The sequence below is a fragment of the Peromyscus californicus genome, unplaced genomic scaffold, assembly GCF_007827085.1.
Source record: "Peromyscus californicus insignis strain IS unplaced genomic scaffold, ASM782708v3 Scaffold_10__1_contigs__length_136768540, whole genome shotgun sequence".
Taxonomy (NCBI): domain Eukaryota; kingdom Metazoa; phylum Chordata; class Mammalia; order Rodentia; family Cricetidae; genus Peromyscus; species Peromyscus californicus.
Genome location: NW_026294391.1, coordinates 88609458 through 88635650, shown reverse-complemented (window position 1 = coordinate 88635650; position 26193 = coordinate 88609458). Strand labels below are relative to the sequence as shown.

Here is a 26193-nt window from a genome sequence, read left to right as displayed (position 1 = left end):
GTTATTGCTCTTGTATTAGTTTCATGCTCAAAGGTAGTTAACATCTGTACACGGCAGCTTCTGCTAATATTTCAACACTGGCATTTATCCATTCCTACCGCCATTGGCCCTGTCCTGCCCTGCCCTTCATAGGTGTCCCTTTACTCGAATGCCCAATGCCAACTTATCTTCCACTCCTCTGCTTCTCTTGCAAAGCTTTAGGCAGGGATTAGCATCTACTCTCCCTACACCATACAAGGTTGTCCTCATGCACATGTGTGTCAGTTCTCCTTTTGGCTGCTGCTGCTATTTTTCTAAAGTACTATGTCTCATTCCTGGCTTGTCTACATAGGTGTTAAGACTTTTGGAAGGCACACTAGTAAAGGAAGATCCTTGTTGCCTGAGCTTTCCTAGTGAGATGTAAACAAATGTCTATTCACCCCAGATAATGTCAGATCAAAGAAAAAGTCCATCCAAGTCAATCTTAGTGAACCAATGCATTCACTGGGATGACTTCAGAAGCAGAGATGAATGGTTACTTACAAGAATGTAGGTGGTCTTGGAAGAGCTGTATCACTGAAAGTTTTCACACCAACATGGCTGATGACCTCCCAAGTATCATAGAGATGGAGCCCTCCTTTTCTATTATTTTGCCACAGGCTGACTCATTTTTTATTATTTTTGGTTTTTGTAAATGCAGGTAACTACATGGGCCAAATGCTAAGCTAAGAATAGCTGCAAGTAATACCTGTGGGAAAGGCAGAGGAAAGCATCCAACACACCCACGCATGGGCCATGCAAACTGGCATAGGGGTGCAAAATAAGCTTTTCAGATCTTAAAATTAACTAAAGCTTGCAACAAGTCCGGAGAGCATTTAACTCAAGAAAACAGACTGATTCTCAGCTTGAAACAGTGAGACATAGTATTTCCCTTCTCCCAGCTACCCCCTCAACTCCCCTCCCCCAGCCCTGCAGCAGCCTGACAAATCTAGCATCCCTCAGGCCCAAGGAAGCTGGAGGGCTGTAGCACTGTAGGGAGCCCACTCCTGGAGAACCTCCTCAGCCTGTTTTAGATGACAATGGCTTATCACTACACTAACTTGGGATAACACCAAGTGGATGAAAGTGTGAAAAGAAAGCTGGGCAAAGAAATGTCTGGAATGGAGCTTAGAGAAACTCCACCACATCTGTGGAATCTGAAAGGCGGCTTGCATGCCTACAGCTGAGCACATGTTCCAGGCTCTGGATGCTTGAAAAGGACAGGTGGCTTTGGTACTGGCTGAGTTACCCCAGGCTCTCAGCAAGCAGGAAGGGAAGGTTCCTGCATCATGGTAACCTGCTTGCTGGAGAGTTCAGAATCACCCTAGCATTCAGACAGCACAGCCATGCAAAGGCTGCAAGAATGCCTGCCCAGGGCTAGAGAAACTTCCATCCAGCCATGAGCAGCCTGCTAAACAGAGCGCAGACTCCAGACACATGCTTGCTGAGCAAGCAAATCACACCACCAACTCCAGAACCTCCTCCATCCTTCTACCTGATCCCTCCTGTTCTCATCCCCACCCACTGCCAATCCACCCACAAAATCTCTTCTATCTCCCCTTCCCAGGGAAATCCAAACTTCCCCCTTGGACCCTTCTTGTTACCTAGTCTCACTGGGTCTGTGGATTGTAGCCTGGTTATCCTTTACTTACAGCTAATATCCACTTATGAGTGAGTACATACCATGTTTGTCTTTCTGGGTCTGGGTTACCTCACTCAGGATGATTTTTTTCTAGTTCCATCCATTTGCCAGCAAATTTCATGATGTCCTTTGTTTTTTTTTTTTTTTTTTGTTTGTTTGTTTTTGTTTTTTTGAGACAGGGTTTCTCTGTGTAGCTTTGGAGCCTTTGCGGAACTCACTCTGTAGCCCAGCTCGAACTCATAGAGATCTGCCTGCCTCCTGAGCACTGCGCTGGGATTAAAGGCCTGTGCCACCACCACCCGGGGATTTTTTTTTATTTTTATTTATTTATTTATTTATTTATTTATTTATTTATTTATTTATTTATTTTTTACAGCTGAGTAATAATCCATTGTGTAAATGTTCCACATTTTCTTTATCCATTCTTTAGTTGAGAGACAGCTAGGTTGTTTCCAGGTTCTGGCTATTACAAACAAAGCTTCTATGAACATAGTTCTTATTTCTCTCTCTCTCTCTCTCTCTCTCTCTCTCTCTCTCTCTCTCTCTCTCTCTCTCTCTTTCTCTCTCTCTCTCTCTCACACACACACATACACACACACACACACACACACACACACACACACACACACAGTATATGTCTGTGTGTGGCTTCACAAATGTTATAGTGCATATGTGGAGGTCGAAGGACAACTTGCAGGAGTTGGTTCTCTTTTTCTACCCTTTAGGTCCCAAATTTCAGTTTCAGGACATCAGTCTTGGCGATGAGTACCTTTATCTGTTGTGCTGTCTCACTGGACACACAATCATTCCTCATGATCCGCTGCACTTACAAAGGCTCCTGAGTATTTCCATACCCCAAAGGAGCTGGTCCTGGTCTCATAGTAAAGGGGAGCAGGGACATGATAAACTGCTCTTCCTGTTCCAGTTGGGTCTGATAGACTAAATTCCGGTATTATAACAGGACTCTGTTTCCCCATTGGGCACACCTGGCTGCTAAAGTGTACTTGTATGGTTGGACAAACTCTATTTGTGCGAGAGAAATATACACAAGGTCCTCTGGGGCGGCAATTTCACAACCGTATGCCAAATTCTATCCCGTTCACTTGCACTACTCGATTTTCATATCTATCCACTTTGGGCCATTGCTCTTGATACTTCCTAAAGGCTGCAAAGCACAACTGGCTCTGGCATCCACCCAAGCCCACACATTCAGTGCACACTGTAAGGGGAACAAGGAATCCACAATTCAGTGTCTAGCGTGGCTTCCATATACTAAATCCCCTACCTCTGCAGCAAACTGCCACACCGGGAAAAACCTCATCTGTTTGGTGAACTGTGCATGCACCCCTGATAAAGCATGAATGACAAACCAAAGAAGCAATCCTATTTAAGTCCAGTTTGCTGAACCATTGAGTTTATTGAGCTCCCTTACCACAACATGGGTGAGGGTTTATGTACAAGAATGTAGATAATCCCTAAACAGCCATGTTACCAAGAAGTCCCATTCTAGCATGGGTGGAAACCACCTGAAAAATTGACAGATAAAACCACTCTCTCCTATATAGTCTAGCTTACTCTGAGACCAGGTGCACCTAATTAGGGTTATGTGCAACTCAGCAGAAGCGCAGGAGAGAGTGGCTATAACATCAGGTGAGGGTCTGATCACAATAACCCTTTCTATAAGGATTTTTAATAGGACAATCTCATAGCTCATGCAGCTATTCATGGTTATTTTGAATTTAAGATAATAACAGTCATGCTATGGTCAATGCACCATAACCATTCCTAAATATATCTGGAGGTTCCTTTAGCTTCTCCATTTAGGACTCAGCCAAGTTAAGTAGAAGATATAATGTAAGAGCAGGTTCCAAGTTCCTTTTTTAGAGTCTGGTGGATTAATCTGTGCTTCAAAGTAAGTGGAACAGAAATACCATTTATACACATAGTCTGGTATTTCTTAGAATGAGGGAAACATTCTGTTCTAGAGAACTGAATTAAGGATCTCTTGTATATACCTAAGTAGAAGCCATATTTGAGACTCATGTACAGAAGGAGGTAAGAACAAAGGCTTTTCTAAGTCAGTAGGACTAACCTGAGAAACCAGTCATTATATGACACAGACAATAATAATAACAATGTATACTTGTGGTATAGGGACATTGAAATATCAGAGCACTCATCAAGAGAAATCTTTTACTTAAGAAATTAATAACCTCCTATAATAATACTGAAAATGACTTTGAAATTGATGATCAAAGTCTTGTATCATGAAGATTAAGATATTGAAAGTGCACAAATGCTTTCTTGGTTTCTGTGCCAAGGTTCTTGAGTGTTCAGAAAACCCACTCTAAGTTAATGAATAGAGCAAATGATCTTCATTCTGGGTATCAACTTGACTTTGTGTACTTCCTTCACAATTCTTTTGAATACGGGTATTAGAAAACCATTGCAAATTCCTTGACAGACAGGGTTAAGTAATGTGGGGAAAAATATACCACTCTGAAGGAAGATTATCTAATTAGGGAGAACAGTGTTTGATTTGGAAAACATATCCCAATGTGAATCCTTTCCCAAAGAGTAAAAAGCATGCTGCTGAAGGAAAGAAGGAGAGAACAGTTGTGATTTGCTACAGTATTTGCCTTTTATTTTCATATAAATCTCTATTTTAAAAATAAGTGATATCTGAAAAGACAATCCATATTTATAGATTGGAATACCTAATATTTTAAAGATGACAGTTCCACCTGAACTGGTGTACAGATACAATATAGCTTCCACCAAACTCCAAAAGTCAATTTTTCATTTTTAAATTAATTAAATTTGCTCCAATTATGCACATGTGTGTGAGGGCATCCACTGGGACATGGAAAACCTACCAGTGGCTACACTTCCAAACAGTCAGTATCTCCTCAGTTGGGGTGCATCTTGGGAGCTTCTGCCACTTCATGTTGCAATTTTGAACTGGTTTGATCTTGTGCAGGTCTTGTACAGGTAAGCACAGGTACTTTGATTTCACAAATGCACTAGCCATGTCATGTCCAGATGACAGCATTTAACAGCACTCCTTCACATCTTTTGGCTCTCACATTCTTTCCACCTCCTCTTCCAAGATGTTCCTGAATCTTGGCAGGGGTAGGAAGTACATTTAGATGTCTCAACTATGACTGAACACTCTGTCGCTTTCCACCCAGTACTTTGAACAGTAATGAGTCTCTACAGTAACTGCTACCTAATGAGATAAACTTCTCTGCAGAGGTCATTTTTGGAGAGAAAAAAAAAATCTCACCCTAAAATTCTCATGGTGTGTCAAAGGACTCAAACACCTTAGGAAAGGACTTTATTTTTAAGAAATGATGTGAGAAGTTTTTTTGTTTTGTTTGTTTGTTTGTTTGTTTGTTTGTTTTGAGACAAGGCTTCTCTGTGTAACAGCTCTGACTGTCCTAGAACTGGTTTTGTAAACCAGGCTTGTAATTATGAATTATATTAATTATAAGTGCTTGGCTGATAGGTCAGGCTTATTACTACCTAGCTCTTAAATTTAAATTAACCCATATTTCTTATCTATGCTTTGCCACATGGTTTGTGGCTTGTTACCTCATCTTCTACATGTCTTGCTTCCTCAGTAGCTGACTGGTGTCTCCCTGATTCTGCCTTCTTCTCCCTGTCTCTCCGTTTCGCTTTCTCACTCAGCCTTATTCTGCATGGCTATAGGCCAAATTAACCTTTATTATCAACCAATGAGAATAACACATATTCACAGTGTACAGAAAGACCATCTCACAGCATTTTCCCCTTTCTGTCTAATCAACAAGGAAGGTTTTCACTTTAACATAGTAAACAGTTATCAAGTAAGAATCAGTTACAATATCTAATCTATTTGTATTTGGCAAAATTAAAGAAAATACTCGATCATCTATCCTATCTTTGTAAGTCTAAAGTTTCATATCTAATTTGTCTTTTATCAATAACTAAGGAAAACAATAACTATAACTATCTAGTCTTCAACTCCATCAAAGACCCCAGAAGGATATAATATTACCTAAGTAAACAGGAAGTGCATTGTAAGCAACTTTCAACACTCTAGAAATGACAGAGACATTTGGCTGCCTGGAAAGTCACCCAAAGTTCTTCTGTATCATTGAGGCATCCATCTTCAGCTTACAGGCCTAGAGTATCTGACAGACATTTTAGTGAAGCAGGGAATTTGAAGAACTGTCTCACCTATATTGGCAAACTTCATCAGTCATTTTCCTCTGTGTCCTGCAGAATGTCTGGCAGATTCTTCTGTGAAACAGGAACCTGAAGGACAATCCTGCCTTGTTTTGGCAAAGTTTAGTGGTCACTTTTCTGTGGGTCCTGCATGTCCAGTTTATACAGCATACTGTCAAGCAGTCCAGGCAAGAACAGTTTCCTGTCTAAATGGCTAGCCTTGCCACATTGAAAGCAAACTCCACAAGGAGTTTCTTTAATGCCCATCATTCTCTTTGAAGTAATTGGTGCTGCCAGGAGCAGACATGAGCTGTTGAGAAAAGTCTAAGTTATTAAAACATTTTAGCATGTCATATTTTGTAGGTCTTTGAAGTATTTGAAGATTACCTATCTATTTGAAATGTATCTTTGTATACCTAGAAAACCTAATATGTCTATCAATTTGACTATTATAGATGACTATTAATCTGTATTTTTAATTATACATCACATTTTTAAATGAGTTGCATAAATATAATACCTTAAATAAGAGTAGAATTATATACATAGTTTAACAAAATTGACTTAAATTTGTACCACTAAACTAAAATCCATACCAATATAAAATATTTTGAGATTAACAGTTGCTAATAGAAATATAAACTATGTATTGTACATTGTAGCCAGAAGTTTTCCTGGTCCTACCAGGCTCACAGCCACTCAGATCTAAATAAACACACAGACGCTTATATTATTTAAACTCTTTGGCCTAATGGCTCAGGATTTTTGCTATCTAGTTCTTTTATCTTAAATTAACCCATTTCTATAATTCTATACATTGCCACATGGCTCATGGCTTACCAGTACTTTACATGTTGCTTCTCATGGTGGAGGCTGGCAGCATTTCCTCTCAGCCTTCCTCCTCCCAGAATTCTTTTCTCTGCTTGTCCCACCTATACTTCCTGTCTGGCTACTGGCCAATCAGCATTTTATTTATCAACCAATCAGAGCAACACATTCACAGCATATAGAACATATCCACAGCACTTCCCCCCCTTTTTTTTGGGGGGGGCTTTTCGAGACAGGGTTTCTCTATGTAGCTTTGTGCCTTTCCTGGAACTCACTTGGTAGCCCAGACTGGCCTCGAACTCACAGAGATTCACCTGACTCTGCCTCTCAAGTGCTGAGATTAAAGGTGTGTGCCACCACTGCGCGGCCCCTTTTCTTTTTTTTTTTTCAAAAAGGACGGTTTTAACTTTAACATAGTAAAATTACATATAACAAAACATTTATCAAGCAAGAATTACAGTTACAATATCTAGTCTATTTATAATAGCTAGTCTATTTGTATTTGGCAAAATTAAAGAAGATATCCTATCTATCCTATATTTGTGAGTCTAAGGTTTCATATCTAACTTATTTTTTTTATAGTCAAGTAAAATTATAATTATCTAGTCTTCAACTACCTTAAAGACCTCAGAAGGATATAATATTACCTGAGAAATGGGAGAAGGATGCAATCAACTTTTGGGAGTCTTGCAAGAGTAGACAGAAACAGCTGGCCCCCTGAACAATCATCCAAAGTTCCTCTGTAAAGTTGGGGCATCTGCCTTCAGCCCACAGGCCTAGAGACTCTCAGTCACTTCTCTCTGTGTCCTGTAGAATGTCTGGGAGTTTCCTCTGCGATGCAGGAACCTGAAGGACCAGTTTGCCAAGCTAAGTTCAGTGGTCACCTTCCTATGGGTCTTGCATGTCCAGTCGATACATTTTTTTTTTTTTTTGTCAAGCAGTCTAGGCAAGAACAATTTCTTGCCCAAATGGCTATTTTTGCCAAGAAGAAGATAAATTCCATATAGAGTGTCTTCAATGCCCATGATCTTCCTTGACATATTTGGTGCTGCCAGGAGCACATGCGTCTCTTTGTCCAGAAAAGTCTAAGTTCTTAAAACATATTAAATGCCATATTATGTAGGTCTTTGAAGTGTTTGAAGATTACCTATCTATCTGAAACTTATCTATTTATACCTAGAAAACTTAACATGACTACAAGTTTGACTACCATAGAAGACTAATTATTAATCTGTATTTTTAATTATCCATTACAATCTAAATGAGGTACATAAACATAATACCTCAAATGAGAGTAGAAATACATACATATATATATATATATATATATATATATATATATATACATACAGTATAACAAAATTAAGTTTAAACTTGTATCAATAAACTAAAATCCATAGCAATGTAAAACATTTAACAAGTTGTTGCTCTTTAAAAGTAGGTTCATTAATCTACCCTTTTATCCTGTCATATGTATACTATCCCCTTTTCTTCTTTAGAAAGAGATTGCATTTATAATCAACCTACTTTAAATAAAAATATTGGTTTTTCTCTGTCCCACAGCAGAGGGGTCTTCTGATATAGGACAGGGAAATCTCTCAACCTTTTTTTTTTTTTTTTTTTTAGCAATATGCTTGGGTTTAGAGGAGTGAGCCAATTCCATCTCCAAAGCCAACTTGGTATATTTGGGAATTTGGCATAGCGTCTCATACTACTTCGTGCTGGATGAGGGTGTTGTATTCTTATGGGGACATGAACAAAGTTTTAGGGTAATGGAGTAGTCCGTGAGGCTGTATCTTCTGAGCCAGTTGCCTTGAAACCATTCTGGATGTTGGATCATCTGGGCCATGGTGTCATCAGAGACCTTTCAGGGGGTCTTGGCTGGTCAAACCTGATGTATCTTAATCTGGAACAAATCCATAGCCTCTGGCTTTCTGTGGAAACAAAAGCAGAGCCTCCTTTTCAAAGCAACATATCCTTACATCCAAATTTTGAAGTAAAAGTACCTTTAAAATATACATATTGGTTTAACTGAGCAGTCTTTATAATCAAATGTCTTTCTGTAGTTAAAAATCTCAAAGACAACACAATCCAGATTCTCTGTGTGATATCCATTTTTACATGGCTTATTTTTTACATTACTTTTACTCTCTCTTTAAAGACTTTTCTTTTTAAAACTATCTATTTCTTTATATAACTGCATATATTACTTTTTTCTCTTTTCTAAGCCTACATACATTTTTACACACATTGTAAACCGTTTAGAGGTTTATCCCATCTGAATCTGTCTTATTGTGAATCTATTGCTTTAAACTGCAGCATTACTAAGAATAAAATGGCAGCTGTGGCTGCTGGCTCTGCCCACCTCAGCTTCCCAACATGGAGGTGGTATATTTACTGCCAGCTCTGGGTCTGGAGGCCATGTGTACCGTCAACTCTCAGAAGCAGTGGGTCTATGCTTCTATCAAAGCAGCGTGTAGCCCAGAAACTTTTTTTTTTTTTTTTACTAGCAAAGGCTAAATCCACTACACAGCATAGTACGCAGCTTGGAGACACCTCTGTGTAACATGGCATAGGTCAAGCCTGCATGCCACAAACCCACCATAGAATAGCTCAAGCACAGTTAACTTAAGAGAGACAACTATGAAGATGTTTTTAGCTTCGTTTAGAATACTTGTTTATTAAGTATTCTCAGGTTTAAGGTGGAAACTCGAGCTATTGGGTGCCATTTGTAGCTGAATTTATAAACAGTCTTATTAAATAAGAAACACAGAGCCAAATACTGAGTTAAAGCCAAAGAGATCAGAGCAAGAGCCACCTAGCTTTAGCTTACCACCAGCAGTAGCTTCCCCAGAGAGAGCGCGCTTCTTCCTGTCTGACTTGTCTTTTTATTGCTTTCCTGTTCTGTCTTCTCAATGGCTCTAAGCCCAGCCACCTGACTTCCTCTTCACTGCCTGTCTATACAGACCTCCAGGTCTCTATGGTTGGTACTGAGGTTAAAGGTTCATGTCACCACGCTTGGCTGAGCCAGTTAAAGATATTTTTTTTTATTTTATGTTTGGGCAGGTAAAATATATGTTACATATCTTGTAGTTACTTTAGGTTTATTTCTCAAGTCTGTAGTTAGGATTTCAGGGGGTCTTCCTCGATCAAACCTGATTTTTCTTAATCCAGAATGAATCTATAGTCTCTCATTTTCTGTGGAAACAAAAACATAACCTTTCCCCCAAAGTGACATACCTATTGACTTAAATTTTGGAGTCAAGATATTTTTTAAATATCTCCATCTCTCTGTTTAGCTTTCCCACCCAGCCTTGTTCTGCCTGGCTATAGCCCAAATCAGCCTTTTTTTTTTTATCAACCAATGAGAATAACACATATTCACACTATATAGAAAGACTATCTCATAGCACAGGCTAGCCTCTAACTCAAAGATCTGCTTGCCTCTGCCTCCTGAGTATGGGATGAAAGGTTTGTACCACCACTGCCTATTGAGAAATTTTTGTATCGCATGCAAAAATTGTCTGGGAAGCAGAGAATTGATGTCTTCCATAAAGAGGCTTAGAAATCTTCTTGGGAGTGAAGCTTTATACAAATGAAGTCAGTGCTTACCAAAATAAGTATGGCTGTAACTCAGTAGTGTCCAAGAAGTTTCACTGAGAAGCATAAGGAAAAAGATAGAAGTACATTTATCTATAGCAATCTGTGAAAGCTTACAGATATTGGCTAAATACATTGACACAAGTGCCTTCACTTAACCTTTAGACTCCAGAGATCTTGTAATGAAGGGACAATTTTGGAAGACTTTAAACTGATTAAAAATAATTACAGTTTATCTGTGCCAAGTTAGTTAAATATATGGATATATAATCTAGGTTGTTTTTTTTTTAAAAAAAAAAAAAACAAAATCAGTAACTACAAAATGGACAACTGCCTTGCGATTCCTACAAAAATCTTTGGACAGAATATAATTCTAGTAATGCAAATGAAGCAAATTGGAAAATGGCAAAGATGACACATTTGCTATTCATAGCACAGCTCATCATCCTGCACATTACTGTGAAAACAAAATGCTGATTGAATCTAATTTATCAAGGAGCTGGCTAAAATCATTTAAGCCATTGAGACAATTAGAACATGGAATTAATATTCACTCAGTGTAATGATCTATAGTTAATAAAAATTTCAGCTTCCATAAAAACAAAAACAAACAAAAGAGGTAGTGGGAGAGGAAGGGTACACACGAGCAATACAAATGGCTAGAAGGAGAATAGATCTGCTATTTCAGGAGTTTACTCTGTGCCAGCCATTATGCTAAGCATTTTGCATACATTATCTTAATTTTTCTCAAATCCCTATGCAGTAGTGTCCAAATAAGATAAGTTTTCCTATCTGCCCTACTCTTGGCTGCATGGTGAAGGAGAATTCTGGAAAATGTACAGCCAATGAGGGGTAGCTAAAATGTCTATCTATTCCTGTGCAGTTAAATGTGGTAATACGATTGATTCTTGTCCTCAACCGAATAAAGTTTCCCATGGTTGTAAATACTCTAAGCTGTGTAACCTGTGAATTTTAATTTACATGATAAAAGAGACCTTGCAGATGAATAACATTAAGGATCTTCAGGTGGTGAAATTAGCCTCAACTATCTAGGTGGCTAATAAATGTTCCTTTAAGAGGCAGGCAGAGGGGTATTTAATCACTGAAGAAGATAATGTTATCAGAGAAGCAGAGAGAGCTGCGAAAATGCAATATTGCTGGCGTTAAGGTTGGATTAAGGTCCTATAGGTCAAGGAATGAATTAATTTTCTCCTAGTACCTCAAGATAGAATACAATGCTGCTTATCTCTTCATTTATTCACAGTAAGTCTACTTTGGATTTATGATCTCCAGAGATGTAAGGAGATACTTTTTGTTGTTTTCAACAGAATGTATGATAACTTGCTGTATCAGTCATAGGAAACCAGTAGAGACCTTATGAAAGAGCAATGATATCAGCAGGACTATACAGCTATTTGCACAGATCCCAGGTATTTTGACTTTCTAAGCATTCTTTCTCAATAAAATTGTTTTATGACTGCATTGATACAAAGATGAACATGATCTTGGCTTAATTAACTGTGTCTATAATTATCATAATTTCTGTTTTATTTGGGTTCTGTGTTCGTATGTGTGCAGGTGGGGGACAGAGATCATTCCAGTTACATGCCGTTCCTCAGGAGCTAGCCTCCTTCTTAGTGAAATAGGATCTCTTAGTGACTGGAGTTTGACAAGCAGCCTAGGCAGGCTGAGTAATGAGGGGTCACCCTATCTCCACTTGTCTCCCACCACCATTTCAGCCTTCCTAGCACTGTGATTACAAGGGAGCCCCCATACCTGGAATTTGTTTGCATGGGTTGTAGGTCTTCATGTTTGTAAGGAAATCACTTTACCTCGTGAGATACCTCAGGAGTATACCATTTTAAAATTACATTTGTTTATTTATTTAATTTGAGGAGAAAGTGTGTGCCATATTGCACATGTGGAAATTGGAAGATAACTTGTGAGAATGTTTCTTTTCACCATTTCAGTCATAGAGATTAAACTCAGGTCATCAGACTTGGTGGCAAGTTGAACTGCCCTCCTGTTTTAAAATATATTGAAACCCTTTATGTGGATCCTATATTAGTTTGTTTTCTATCGCTGTGATAAAACACCACAACCAAAAGCAACTTTTGGAGGAAATGGTTTATTTTGTCTTATAACTCTCATGTCACACTTCGTCACTGAGGGAAGGAAATCAAGGCAGGAACTTCTGGAGGCAGAAACTGAGCAGAAAACTTAAAGGAGCACTGGTTACCGGCTTTCTCAGTCTGCTTCTTATACCATCCAGGACCAACTGTCCAGGGGTAGCACCACCCACAGTGCAATCTGATGGGTGCATTTTGTCAATTAAAATTCCCTCTTCTCAGATGCCTCTTGCTTGTGCTGACAACAAAACAAAAACAAGACAAAAACTTACCAATACACTTGACCCATTGTCATTTGACACACAAATACATCACTATTAAATCATAAACTTTCCTTTCTTGTTTGTCTCTAAGATGATGTCAGATTAATAATATCACAATATGAAACATAACATAACTTTAAATGTTCCATGGTCTTTTAAAAATTTCAACACTCTCCTTAAAAACCCAATGTCTCCTTAAAAGTCCAAAGTCTCTTAACTGTGGGCTCCCATAAAATAAAAAATACTTGAAATATTTTCTTGATCCAATTAGGTAGGGGAAATAAACAGCACTGTCACAACTAAGTCAAAGCAAAACTGCTCCCAACAGTGTAAATATCTGGGATCACTCACAATCTTCTGGTCTCCATACTTAAGCAGCTCCACCACTCTGGCTCTGCCTTTGATAGCACACATAGCATGACTCATAGCTCAGGCTGGCTCCAAGCCACAGCTGCTGCTGTTCTTGGTGGTCACTCCACAGTCCTGGCATCTCCAATATGCTTGGATCTCCACAGGCTGCACCTTTGCCAATAGATTCCTGTCCTCTCTTTAGTAACTCTGACCGTGCCACATGTTGCCAAGCCTCAGCTGTTTTTTCATGACCCCTTCAAATCCTGCAGCTCTCATGTGGCCCAAACCAGTAACGTGGGAGACTCTTACAAATTACCAAGTTCAGCTGCCAGCATGAAATGCAGCCTTGGCTCCTTCTGGACCACACCTTCTGTATGCTGACCCTGAGGGAATACTTCCAGAAGATTCCACTTCAACAAGGCTGGTCTCTTGTTAATCATTGCTAATTTCTCAGCTCCAGCCCATCAACATTGATTTTTCCTGTAAGGAAAAGTTTCGTTTCAGTGGTTCTGGTCCCTTAATTAAAGCTTTAGCCCTAGAGACAAGAATCATGGATTCTTAATTCAAAATATCACACGAGCAGCTCTGACAGAGTCTTTAGGAGACTCAACTTAAACTTCTCTATTAGACTCCTAAGCGAGGCCTCCATCATCTGCACCGCTCTCCACGTTATCTTCCAAGTTCCCATGATAGTTCATTAACTCTGAGAACTAATGGCTTTTCCAGTCTAAAATACCAAACACTTCCACATCCTCCTCTGAAACAACACAATCAGGGCTTTCATGGCAATATCTCACTCCTCACACTAATTTCTCTACTAGCTTGGGTTTGATTGCTGTGATAAAACATGTGACCCACAAAAACTTGGGTGGGAAAGGGTTTATTTCAGCACACTTCATCATGAAAGAAAATTAGGGCAGGAATTGAAGGCAGAAATCTGAAAGCAGGAAGTGAAGCAGAAGCCATGGAGAAACACTGCTTATTACTAGCTTTCTCCACAGGGCTTGCTCTGTCTGCCTTTTTATATCACTAAGGACCACCTGCCCAGGGACAGCACCACCTACAGTAGGCTGGGTCTTCCCATATCAGTCATTGATTAAGAAATGTCCTCACAGACTGGCCTAAAGGCAATCTGATAGAGGCAGTTCCTTAGTTGATGCTCCCTGTACCTAAATGACTGTTGTTTGTGTCAAGTTGACAAAAAATCACCAGGGTCATTACTATTTATCTGGGAATACTTACATTGTACTATTAATTAAATTAAAAAAATCTTACATTGTTTTAAATTACAAGAGTGTAGCAGATTTAGAAAGCAGCTAAAAATGCCTCAAGAAGTGTATAAATTGCCATGTTGAGGCAGAATATATCTATAATGTAACCTTATACTGTGCGGATTTGCCTTAGTGATAAAATTATGTGAAGGAAAGAACCAGACATTGAAAATAGACATATTGGTACCAACCACGTATAGTGGAAGAATATTGGGTGAGTTTATCATGTGTGATAACGTGGAAATCATATCAAAGATGTACAGTAGTTGAATCTGTAGAAGCTAAAGATAATATTGGTAGTGAAGACTTGTTTAGTTGTGGCATTTTAGCAAGGTAAATAAAGAATCAGATGCATTTGAGATTAAGGGAAACAAACAATAATTTAACCACTAATGGTTGTACTAGTAATCTAAGGTTGCTACAACTACATACTATAGAATAAGTGACTTAAGCAATAGAAATCTATTTCTTCATGGTTTTGAAAGACTGAGGTCTAAGATTGAGATCCAGCAGTAGCATCTATATTTGGTAAAGATTTTTCTCCTGGCTTGTAGGCATTTACCTTCTAACTGAATTCTCTGATGGTCTTTTATGTATGAAGAGAGAAAGTGATTTTCTTTTCTATTTCAACAAGGCCACCAACCCTATCAGATTAGGGCCACAACATCATGATCTTATTTAATCTTAGTTGTATCTTAAAAATCTTTGTTTCTAAATATATTTATATTGGTGCTGAAGACTTCAACACATACATTCTGTGGAGACACAAATACATCCCATTGTAATGGCCTTATAAGTTTTAGAATGCCAGCTACTTCTCAATCCAAAATAGAATTCAATATGAAAATGTCTTTAAGTAAAAGGGTAATTGACGTGCCTCAATCATAGAGAAGATATTAGAATAGAGAACTCTACAATCCTATAATACCCCAAAATCAACCAACTAACAATAATGGTTATAATCACTTTTTCTAAAGTCCAAACACTAATCAAAAAGCTTCAGAAACTAGATAAATTAATAATTAAGAAAAATTTGGTAGAATTAGAATAGAAAGACTGATTTGTGAATTTTTAAATTGCATCGATTCCCCAACTCAATTCTGGCCTTCCAGACAACAGCTCATATTCTAAAGAGATGTACCACAAGGAGAAGAATGGGCATTTTTCAGTGGATTGCTGTTACTTTTTATTTTTTTATGTCTGTGATGGCTCCCTGGAGGGAAGTCTGAGAATTTTTATTTTACCTTGTTATCTCACTGATGAGATGGCTATCCAAGAAATTGTTGTTGAAACTATTTAAAGATAAATAACATATGTTGGGGAAAAGGGCTAGAAATGAGGTCTTTTTGGGCATATGACTTCTCAAATGTTCTAGCATATTCTTAGGAATCAAATAAGTACATATACATATGGATCCATCCTCAAGAAATTACTAAAACATAAACCTAATATCCTGCTCTGTGCAAACAAGAAATGGCATCTAAAAAGAGTTATAACAGCCAAACTAAGTATTGAAGACATGTCTTCATAAGTACACTGACCATTAACCTAATATAGGTAAACCTTTATTGAACACACACAAAAAGAACATAGGCTTTGTGAAACTAGTCAAGAAAAATAACTGTTGAAGTCTCAAATGTAGTTCAGAAGCTCACAGCTTGAATGCTTGGTCCTACTTGTTGGCACTATTTTTAGAGTTTATGTGAACTTTGGGACATGGAACCTAACTGGACAAAGTGTTTATCTGGAGCTGGCTTCATGGAAGTATGATCCTTAGCAATTCCTGGCTCATTCTCTGTTTCTTGAATGCTGTAATGTGAAAATCCTCTGAACATCTGCCACATACTACTACCACCATTGAGTGAACTGTTCTACTATTCATTCCCCAACAAAAATGTACTGAATTCTCTGAGATCATGGGAAGAAATAAATGATTCCTTTAAATTGTTTCTGTTGGGTGTTTTATCACAAAAATTAGAAAAGTAATAACTAAATAAACAGGAGTTACAATTATACTAAATATAGATAACAACCAAACCCAAGAGATAGGATCTGATTTCCACAATTGCCATTCATAAAATTCAAAAGTCTCAGCATTTGATAAGAAATTATACAGCATGTAAAGAAATGTGAAAATATAGCCAACATATTGTGGGCAAAAAGAAATTAATAGAAAATTTCCTGGTAGAACATACATATAGACCAGGTCTTTAAAATAAGTAATTTATACTCAAAGAGCCATTGTCAGATTTAAAAGAAGCCAAGAAATGGTACATCATTAATTAAAGCATAAAAACAAACCAATTACAAACATTGTAGTTGAAAATACAACCATCCATGTCCCTTACTGGATTCAGTAGCAGATTTGAATACGCAGAAGAGAGTTGGCAAGGCTAGTGAAGACAGATTATCTGAGAATCAGAATGGTGAAATAAAAGAAGGAATGATGTACAGTACTGGTTGGATCAACATATAAATAATGGGAATCCTTTAAGGGAAGGAGGAAGAAAAGGTCTTTGAACAAGTAATTATGGAGAAATCTAGCTAAAATTTGAAAGATGTGTGTGTGTGTGTGTGTGTGTGTGTGTGTGTGTGTGTGTGTGTAGCTTAATAAATTTAAATTAGAATGAAGTGAAAGAGATCCATACTGAGATACGCTATAGTCAAACATTCAGAGGAAAAATGGAATGGTGATCTTGAATACAGAAGTAGAGAAGCAACTTCTCAGTTCTATCTTCTTTGTACTAACCTACTTGTCATCAAAAATCATTGAGGCTGAAAGAATTTGGAGGTGTATTTACAATACTGAAAAGCAAAAATATATCAACAGAGAGTTCTCAAATCCAGCAAACTATCCATTGAAATAAAGACAAATTACGATATTCCTAGACAGAAAAAAATTGAAAGGAATATGTTATTAGTAGTGTTGCCTTAAATGAAGTATTAATTTCAGGATGAAGTAAAAGAATATCAGCTAGTACCTCAATTCCACAGAAAGAAATTAAGAATAACTTCAAAGGTATGAAAGAGAAATATATGGTTCGGGGGAAGGAAAAATTGTGATCAAATACATTTTATGAAAAATATCTAAATAAAAATTTTTAGGAAGAAAAAAAGATATGAATGATCAAATCTCATCTTTCAAGCTCCAACAAAATTCCTGTAGAGAATAGAGTTCAATTGTCCATGGGAAGGGAGGGAGAGAAAGAGGAGGAATGAAGGGAGGGATGGAGTATACAGGAGAGTTTGAAGTAAAGGACATGGAAGTAAATGGAATGTGGAGAAGTGAAGATTAGTCTTCAGTCTTGATATAACTGCCTTTCAAATGATGATGAAGGAAGAAATAAAGAACAACAACAAAATAAACTAACCTGCTGCTGATGACATTCTCAGATGCTTTATAACATACAGAACTGCTAAGAGAACCACTAAAGCTAGTTAATATAGTCAGTAGTATTTTAGGATGAAAAGCCAACACATAAAAGTAAGTCCTGTAGGTATCCATCAGGAATGAACAATTGCAAAGAAAATGTGAAAATTCCATTTACACTCATACAATAGAGACGAAAATTCCTAGAAATAGACTTTACTAAGAAATTTAAGACTTGTACACTGAAACTATGAAACATTGTTGGAAGAAATCAAAACAGACCTGAAATAAAAAGCTATCCTGGGTTCTTTAGAAAAATTATATTGTTAAGATGATATTATTATTATTTCTATCAATTTGTATACTCATTGCAATTCTTAGCAAGATTTTAACATCCTTCCTAGACAAAGACAAGAATGTTACAAGGCTTACCTATCTCTATTTCTAATCTTATAAAAACCTGTCTTAATAAAAAGCAGTGTGGTACTGGCACTGATAAGCACGCAGATCAATCAATGGAATAGAAATGAGAGTCTAGAAATAGCTTGTACTTTTATGGTGAATTGATTGATTTTTTTTAACAGAGACTTCATGACCATTAAAACAGAAATGATGGTCTAAGAGGAGAGATGTTGGGGCAACTAGATATCTATATGCAAAAGAATGAAGTAGGACTCTTATACCATATATAAAAATCTATCCCAGGCACAAAAACTTCAGAATTAAAGAGTTCGTAACCACAAAAGTCCATTGAGACCTGTCATTTAAAATGATGGACTCAATCCTTCAACGAAGATCAAAGGAAGGTTCTTTCATGCTCAACACAACTTGTTCAGATAGTGGCTGAAGATGCTGTGTAAGCTGCCAAGGGAGGGAAGGAACTGAGAGTCCCACCTGGCTGTAAAACCTTTAAACTACAGTAATAATCAGATGGCAAGATAGAAGGTGCAATAGTGGCACTCATAACTTGGTGGCAACTAATAACTGTCTAAATGGACTTAAGACCTGCTCAACAGGAGGGAAATCATACCTGGTACTAGGCTACATTGGGCCAGTGAGATCACAGATCTTAGAGGAGAACCTACTACCATGGCTTTCATAAACTAGCATAATTCATACATATATATGTATATACATATATGTGTGTGTGTATGTGTGTATAAACTAATTCATATACTTTATTTTAAAAATTAAAACAAATTTAAAAATTGCCCACCAAAATTAACCAGACTAACCTGCTATTGCCACCTTACCAGCATCATTCCTAACTGTATTCTAAATATGCATCCTTCAAGGATAGGTGTGCCTCCCATCTCCCATCAAACATCTTGGTCAAAACAGAGAGAGCAACTGATCAGGGGGTTCTCAGAACCAATAGCTATATACAAAATACAACTCCTACACCCACGGACAGGGAACATTGTGGAAGAAGGAGCAGAAAAATTCTAAGATCCAGAGGGCTATGAAATGTGCTATGAGATTGTTTCTTAGAAATGACAGGGCCCGGTCCCACTGCCTGGATGCCTCCCAAACAGTTCAAGCTAAACAACTGTCTCACTTATCCAATGGGGGCCTGATCCAGTTGGGGGCTCCTTAGCTATTGGTTCAAGGTTCATGTGTTTCCATTAGTTTGGCTATTTGTCCCTGTGCTTTTTCCAATCTTGGTCTCAACAATTCTCGCTCATACAAACCCTCCTCTTTCTCGCCAATTGGACTCCTGGAGCTCTACCTGGCTGTTTGGAACCTGGGGCTTATGTAGGGACGTTTGGCTCAGCCTGGGCGGAGGGGACTGGACCTGCCTGGACTGAATCTACCAGGTTGAACTCAATCCCCAGGGGAGTCTTTGCCCTGGAGGAGATGGGAATGGGGGTGAAGGCAGGGGGGGCGGGGGGCGGCGGGGGAGGGGGGGGCGGGAGGGGGAAGGACAAGGGAATCCGTGGCTGATATGTAAAATTAAGTTATAAAATAAAAAAAAATAAAAAAATTATATAAAAAAAGAAATGACAGGGAAGCTTTATCCATGACACCTTGACAAAACAGCTACCTAAACAAGATCTGAGCACAGACAGCATAACTAGACATGCTAACACGTAAGTGATTAACCTCACAGGCCTTACGCCCAGACAAACAACCATAGGCAACTAAGGACTACTGAGATAGGGAGAGTTAATCTTTCCCAGGGAAGTTTAGACTAAAATCACTTAAAAACTTTAAAGACAAATTAGAAAATAAATCTGATCTTGAGAAAACCGAACAAGACAGAGCAAATCATGGAACGTAGTCTTGTGGGTAAAGTACAGTATTGGGTGGATCAACATTTTTAATAAGAGGAGACCCCAAAGGGCAAGAGGGAGAAAATATAGTTGAGCAAATAACGATGGTGAAAACCTGCTTACATTTGAAAAGATATGAGTACACATTTACAAAGCAGAGCCGAGCTGAGGAGATGGCTCTCTGGGTAAAGTGTTTGCTTTGCGAACAGGAGCTTGTGTCCCTAGCAACCACATGAAAGCCTGGTATGGAGGGATACACTTGCAATCTCAGCTTTGGGGAGTGCACAGAGACTTGGCTTTCTGGGGTTCTCTGGACAGTCTGTCTACCCAATCATGGAACTCCGGGCTCAGTGAGGGACTTTGTCTCAACCAATAAGGTTGACCTTTGGTCTCCACGCGCACATGTACAGGCAAACACATACATACACACAAACATGCACACATACCCTGACACATGCCCACAGAAAAGTCAGAATGGGCTGAGTTACTAGAGAAAGAAAGCAGAGAACAATTGGGCTAGGTGTGCTTGCTGGTGCACAGAACTACTTGCCTGTAAATAGAGCGAAAGGTTGCTAAGTTTTGAGATATTTATACTGCCAACAAAATCAGAATGTCAGTTTTAAAAGATAGACTTCCATTGGACAAATTTGTTGTTGACAAACAGTGACATATCCGTGGTTTGTGTTTCTCAGACTGACTTAAATCTAGATGGATGCTGTGACTTGTTCATAGCAATATATTGGGAAAGATCTGTATTACACCTGAGTCAAGAACATTAAGAGGCAGAAATTCCCATCATTGCTTTTCTCATTTAGTCTGCTGGATATAGGCTATTCCAGAGCCAGAGGGTACAGAATAGTCAGTCCTGAGACAGGAAGGAGCCTGGACACCCGAATCACCAAGTGACAAAGATTCATAAGCCTCTTCACATCTTAAATGACATTGAGAAGAAAATAAAGGAAAAATGGATCCTTTTTTTTTTTCAACAGTTTAGCCAAGCTGGGAGAGAGAGAGACTCTGAATACATTTCCTCCTTTTCTATAGCAGTGTTAGAATTTTATAGAAAAAAGGATGAAACAAAATCCAGGAAATACACATATGTTAATTGAAGTTGTCAGTGTTGTGTGAAATCTTTTCTGGGAAGTTAAATTCCTCCTCTAGCTAGAATGGCAGCTGTTTCTGTCCCCCTGGAATGGAATTCCTGGGGAAATTTTAATTCTTCAAGGTTCATAGTTTCAATCGTCTGATAGCCAAAAAGAGAGGCACAAGAATCTCTCTTTATAATATCTTCTCTCCTGTCATGGAACTAACAAAATGATCCATCTGTCATTAAACAACTGCTTTTGATTCATACACAAGAGTGAAACAAACTGCTAATTTATTAAGCCATAGAAATAGTGATAATGTTGATAAAACATTACTCAGAGATAGAAATGTACCAATATTGTCCCCCTCATGGAGATGAGGAAAGAGTCAGAGAAGGTTAAGGCACTCACTGAAAGGCACATGGGTATTTAGGTGTATAATTATTACTGTCTCCTCTGGACTGGGATTTTACCTGCCTCCTGGGAAATGATTGTAACAGGGGCAGTGACAGCAATAGTGGCCTCTTTCCAAAGTTACTTAGTGTTGCAGCAGAAAGTCAGCCACAAGGTAAACAGAAAGCAATAAACAGATGTAGTCAGAAAGCTTTACTGGGTTTTGAGAAGGAATCACCGGTTTCCCAGAAGCCAGTTAGGAAGTTGCAATATGATACTAGAATCCTAACATCTCCATCCAGAGGAAAGGCTTACAAATCCTCTGATGACACACTCATTGACTCTTGCGCTTGACACACACCAGTGGAAAGCCCAGAAGGGCATGTTTTTACAAGACAGAACAAAACACGACTCCATATGGATTGGACACTCTAAGTGTGGCACAAAAGAGTGACCTAAGTAAGTGCAGTGCTGTGACAAGAAGCTATTAGAAACTGGTAGCTACTTGGAGAGGAAGACTGTTTTCTATAGGGATGTGGCTCTTGGAAGACTCCCCATGCTCTAGTAGATGGTTTTACACTCAAGTCTACACAGACAGTACTAAGTGTACCCAGTGAGCTTAAAAAAAAGCACATGAAATTTGGAAGGAATAGTGATGTGGGGACTAGGGGAGAAGTTGGAGAGGGAGGAATGGGAATAGATTTGATCAAAGCACATTAAATTTATTGAAAAAATTCTCAATACAAAAAATTAAATTGTGGTGATATATTGTATACTCTAATAAACTTTCCCTGAAGATCAGAGAACAGAACAAGCCACAAGATTAAATATAGATGCCAGGCAGTGGTGGCCACAAGATTAAATATAGATGCCAGGCAGTGGTGGCACACATCTTTAATCCCAGTACTGGGAAGGACACATGCCTTTAATGGCTGGGCAGAGAAAGATATATATAAGACGTGAGGAGACAGGATCTGAAGCCTTTTAGGCTGAGGAAGCTCGTTCAGCTAGAGGTCTATGGGCTGAGACTTTTTCAGGCTGAGGAGTCCTAGAGGCAAGAGTCAGCTTGTTCCTTTGTCTCTCTGATCTTTCAGCCTTTACACCAATATCAGGCTCTGAGTTTTTTATTAGACGACCTTTAGAAATTTGAATTACTTTAAACGAAAGAGCTACGAGAACAATAAAGCTGGCATTGCCATTCCCAGCCAGCTCTGCATGCTGGGGACACTAATCTCTTCTCTCTGTTTTCGCTCTGATATCCTACACTTCCCGGAATCAGGGAAGAAATGCCCCACCCCCACGAGAGCTAAGTTGATTTTGCCTGTTCCTATCACTTACTTGTTTTGTGTCTCTATAATGATTAACCTTGCTGAGGGAGATTTTGCAAGGGCTTGCTTTAGTCCGTCTCTCCCTTCCCCACTATGTCGTCACAAATGGCATATTTGCTCTCCATCTGTTACTGACAAACACAAGGCCCCTTTGCTGGTTGTGAGTCTACAGTGCAGTCTACTGTGGGGAACCCCCCCTGTGAGATTGCTTCACTCCCTTCCTGACTCCAGGCTCAGTGTGTCCCCCTCCCCCACTCCCTGCCTGCAAGGAGCAGGACCAGGATCACGATGCTGGGGGGTTTGAAGTCAAAGGTACCTGAGTACAAACCCTGATTCTACTAATTATCTCCTAGGGAAATCGGGCAAACTACATAATGCCTAGCCAGGTAACTTACAATAGATATAACGCTCAAAAGACATTTTGGATCATTACATAGGTAGAAGATAGGGATAGGGCACTTTTTCAGTTCGACTTTTCTCAAGGAGGAGTTTCAAAGTCTCAGAGAATCTAACAATTAGTTTGAGTATGTCACTACATTTTTGATGTGCTAATATACATGCTAAGCTGTTAGCAGTAGTTAGGCCTGAACAGTAGAGGGCGAGAGAGGTGAAGGGGGAGATAGGGATATAAGGCATTTAAAATTGAATTTTGTATACCTTACTTTTTCTAAATAGAGCATGGGGAAGTTATACAACTTGAAAACTATGTTTTTTCCCCTCCCAAAAGCATTTTCTTAGGTAACTCATTTAAATAACCTCTCTATGTGAGCATTTTATCTGGCTGAAATCTCCATGGTTAGTCATTACAGCCATTTTCTTGGGTGTGCCCTTGACTTGCTCTTTGAGTTATTTTCTATTACATGGGCGAGAGGCACAGTCCCACTGCTCCCTGAAGCAATCTGAGACCTTCTTTACAGCGACATTAACACAGCTGTAAATAGGATTATTGACTTCATCAAAGGAAAAAATGAGCCAATATGAACTGGAGTTGGAGTTTTGTGGGTGAATGTCTATGTGTAGGGGGTGTGGGGGTACATTGGCATGTGCATGAGTGTGTAGATATCATAAGTTAACATCCGGTGTCTTCTGCAATCACTTCTCTACCTACCTAATTAATTAATTAATTAATTTTGAAATATGCTCTTATTATGAAGCCCCTGCATGTCATGATACTTGCTAGGTAGGCAAGGTTGCTGGCCTGAAATTGACAGAGATGTGCCTCCCAACTGCTAGGATTAAAGATATGCATCACCATGCCTGGTTCAGCAACCTTTTTTTTTTTTTTTAGATTGATCTTCCTCTGAGTCTGGGGTTACGGATTCAGCTACACTGATTAGTCAGTAACTCCCTGAGGTCCTTCTCCAGAACTGGGGTTCCAAATTTGTGATCCCCAGCTCTGTCTGCATGTGTGCTGGAGATCTGAACTCAGGTCCTCATGCCTGTGTGGCAAGCATTTTGCTGACTCAACCATGTCCCCTGCACTAAAGCTGGAGTTTATTAAGAAGAGGTTTTTGAAATAGACAGAAGCACAGGAGTTAGTAAGAAAGAGTGTTCCTGGAAAGAATAAGAGGCACCCAAGTGTACATCTTGACTATTTAAGGAAGAGTCTTAACTATCTTAGCAGTAACAAAATATGCAATTTTAGAGGCTGTCAAATTACATTTCAAAGCGTTGCTAAGAGAGTTTTCCCCCTCTTTTTTCCATTTTCCTTCCTTTTTATGGTTTTTAAAAATGTTTATTTTTAATGAAGTTGGTACAGACGATGTCTCTAAAAACTCATGTCCTGGGCCAAAAAGTACAAACAGGATCAAAAGGAGCAGTGTCTGTTTCATACATTTCTGCATGAGTAACTGCTTTACTAACTGCTGATGAAAATTAGACTTTCCTGGACCCTTCAGACAGCTTGTTTTACTCTTTTTTTCTCTCTCTCCAGTGAAGCCATCTTTGGAGTTGTTACTTTCACCGTATCCGTCATCTTGACTACAAACACTATACTCTTCTTTTGGTCCAGACCCTCAGATTTTACAAGGAGCTTCAAGTTGAGGAAAGGTCATTTTCCCACAGTTTAGTTCTCTGAAAGACTTCCCTCTCCCACTGAAAATCACAGTCCAGGAGTGAAGCAACTGCATGCTGGAACTTCAGGGCCAATTGGGAGGTCATGGGAAAGCTCCCACTGGCCGTTTTTTTTTTTTTTTTTTTTTTTTTTAATCATCACAAACCTGGAAATGAATTGTCCTGAAAAGGGTGGCCTCTCTGTGCACGCACAACATTTTTTTTTCTAAAGGGAGAAGGGAGATATTAAGGGAGCCGAGGTTTGATCACCAAAAACCAGCACAACAAAAACAACCATTAATGAATATTGAACACTAGAATTCAGATTAGCAGATGTTCTAAAGAGCTGGAGTGTCAGGATTCAGTTTTCATTTCGAATACCACATTGCAAAAGAACCATTTTTAAAAACAAAAAAGGATTGAGAGAAAAGGAAAAAAAATAAAGAGAATTGTCTAAACTGTCCAATGACGTTCCCTCCTCCCCTGTTTGTTCTTGATGAACTTCAGCCCCAGTCCCAGTTCTTCCATCCCCAGTTGTTTTGGAGTATGCTAATCAATAATTCTCTCTCTGTCAAAGAGAAATCTGAGTGAATTCAGTGGAACTCCTTGCCTTGACACTGTGAGTCTGAGTTTCTTGAGATGTGATGTCATTTTCACCCCAATAACTTTGAGTTTAATGTATTCCCCTTCCTTCTTGTCCCCCTAAGTCCTCAGTTGAAGGTTTTACCTCCTGGTCAGACATGGTGACAGTGACTTTATTGGGGTTCTCTTGCCCCACAGTGGCCTCTGGCAGGCAGACTCTCACTCTCTATTTTCCTTCATTTTTCAATAAATGAAATTACAAGGTGTCTTCAGGGTTCTGTATCTTGGATTGTTTTGTAATCAGATAAACCATGGGTCACAAGGGTTGTACAAAGGTGTGAAGTAAAGGCATGTCCTTTATTGCAAATGAGATTTCTTAATGAGATTCCTAGAAAATTGTAGGTTTACGGCTGGGAAAGAAGGAAGACCATATATCACTTAGGTCTTAAGCATAGTATATTGGTGTTTTAACATGGTTATTTAAAATAGGTTTCTTTAAAAAGTTTTATTTGTTTTTATTTTATATGTGTCTTAGTTATTGTTCTGTCACTGTGAAGAGACATTGTGACCATAGCAAGTCTTGTAAAAGAAAGCAATTGATTGGGACTTGCTTCCAGTTTCAGAGGTTTAGTCCACTGTCATCATGGTTGGGAGCAAGGCAGCATATAGGCAAGTATGGTGCTGGAAAGGTAGCTGAGAGCTATATCCCAATCCACTGGAAGCAGGCAGAGACTCTGGGTTGGGTGTGGGTGTTGGAAACCTCCAAGCCAACTTCCAGTGACGCATCTCCTCCCATAAG

The 26193-nt window shown here is 38.8% G+C and overlaps 1 pseudogene; it reads right to left on the bottom strand.

The window, feature by feature from the left end:
• Positions 1 to 2730: 2730 nt before the first annotated feature.
• LOC128117208 (small ubiquitin-related modifier 1-like) lies at positions 2731 to 25554 on the bottom strand (annotated as a pseudogene).
• Between the last annotated feature and the right edge of the window lie 639 nt (positions 25555 to 26193).